Source organism: Dreissena polymorpha, chromosome 5, assembly GCF_020536995.1.
Source record: "Dreissena polymorpha isolate Duluth1 chromosome 5, UMN_Dpol_1.0, whole genome shotgun sequence".
Taxonomy (NCBI): Eukaryota; Metazoa; Mollusca; class Bivalvia; order Myida; family Dreissenidae; genus Dreissena; species Dreissena polymorpha.
This window is the reverse complement of record NC_068359.1, coordinates 78,382,952-78,385,177: the sequence shown is the minus strand read 5'-3', so window position 1 is coordinate 78,385,177 and position 2,226 is coordinate 78,382,952.

The window sequence follows — 2,226 nt, the reverse complement described above, 5'->3', positions numbered from 1 at the left end:
TAGGTTGCTCAATGAGTAATTAAGATATTACGGATAGTTTTAACCCATTTATGCCTTGTGGACTCTCTCGTCCTTCTAAATTGGATCAATTCATTTCCAAAATTAGGGATGTCTAGAATATTTATTTCTATATTTAGAGTATTTCTTACAAATATTCCTGTAAGCAAACAGCGCAGACCCTGATGAGACGTGTGTTCATATTTATGTCAATATATTGTTAAATGACTTCTATATTATCGAAACATCTTCTCAAAAAATTATGTTGAGACAAGTTTTTTTTCAAAGAGAATTTTGTTTCCTTTGCCGTAGCGCGTTTAACGACATCGTATTTTAGCGGGAAAAAAACATGGGTACAGTCTAAATTGGCCGGGTACGTGTTAGTATATTTTCCGTACCCGGTGTACATTTAAGTGTACATAAGAGTACATAAAATTAGTACCCGAGCCGACAATGACCAATCGAGCCTCCCTATTCCCCGTAATGCAACTTATAAGTCTTTTAAGAAGATGTCCGTACATGTATAAGCCTTATTCTGGAAAAATTGGTCCGCACAACCCAGTCAGGGACGACACTTTCCACCCCAAACTGGATTTTCGCTCATACGAGACTTCCTTCAAACGAAAAATGCAAGAAAAGTGTCGTCCTATATTAGCCTGTGCGGACTGCACAGACTAATATGGGACGACACTTAACGCACATGAATTGAGCCAAAATGGACTGAGCGTTGACCATATGGTAGATTCCCTGATGAAGATTAACATCAAAAAACCGAGCGATTATGTTGTTTGCTACTGGTAATTCACTCACGGTTGCACTGTCAGATTGATCTCATTTCCGGAGCGGATCATCTCGCCACGTGCCTGCTCGTGCGTGAACCCCGTGACGTCGACCGCCCCTATCCGCAGGATCCCGTCCCCCGCCTTGAGGCCCGCGTGACCGGCAATGCCTTCCCGGGGATACCTTTCAAAACACTTCGCAGTTTATTTTGATTTACATTTTATTTTCATTGTGATGTTACCTCTGGGTAAGTCGAAATGCCGTGATACAAAGGACAGACGGGTTGTGCTAATTTAATCATTTCTTTTCGTGGATGTAAACATGTTTTTTAAAGCCTAAATTTCTTTTTAAATTCATGTAACGCTAGTGATTCCTGATATAGACGCGATAACACAATAATGAAAGGATTCCCATCAATTAGGGGCGGAAATATGTTTATCAATAACTGACCAGTATGTTCTTGTGCCTCATTTCCCCAAATTTTTAAATATTATTTTAGTTTAGAGAACACAATCTATTTCCAATCAGTAAAACTGTCTATTTTATAATCCATTTTGCTAACATACAAACTCTTATGCGGACGAACTTATAGTTTCGTTAGTCATATCAAGGGAGATATAAACATTTTTTTCTTTCTTAGGTTCGAATTAAATACCTACTTGACGGTAAACATTGCATACATGTTTCCTAATGTTTACAACATGAGGATTTCTTCGTTCATATCAACACAGGTAATAACTATAATTAGATCTAGCATATTGTAATTGTTCCTATGGTAACCGCTGCCACGTGTGTTCATATATTATGTTGTAATGGACATTCCAGAAATGTTTTCATACTTGCGGTATTTATTAATGGAAAGATAGAGAAAAATGCTGATTGCATGATGAATATACTTTAAGTTTTAATTATTTATACATTTCGTGATAATTGCAGATAAGAACCATGTATTATATCTGCATGTTATGAAGTTATTTGTAGCGCTTTTATAATTTCATGTTTTGAATAAACACGTTCTTTTCACAGATTGTCTGAATTCACTGATTTAAAATTTTATGTCTAAACGGGATCAATTTCAATAAGCAAAAAGTCATTCATACGCACGTGCGCCACGAACAGCGGAAGTCCGATATCTGATCCGCCCTGCATCTTGAACCCCCAGGGCTGACTGGTGTCGTACCTCCGCAGATGCACCAAGTGTGTCATCGTGTGTACCGGATGTGCCACTGCCTGATAGTTAGACGTGAATATGCTCAACCCTTACCTGTTGTGATATCTTCTCTCTAAAATGATTTAAGATTTACCAAACTGATGCAACAACAACTACTACTACATCTACTGCTGCTGCGCCTACTTCTACTATTATAGAGTACAACTACTTTTACTATTACTAATGCTTCAATTACAACTACAATATTATAATAAAAATTGTTAAAATATTTATTTGTA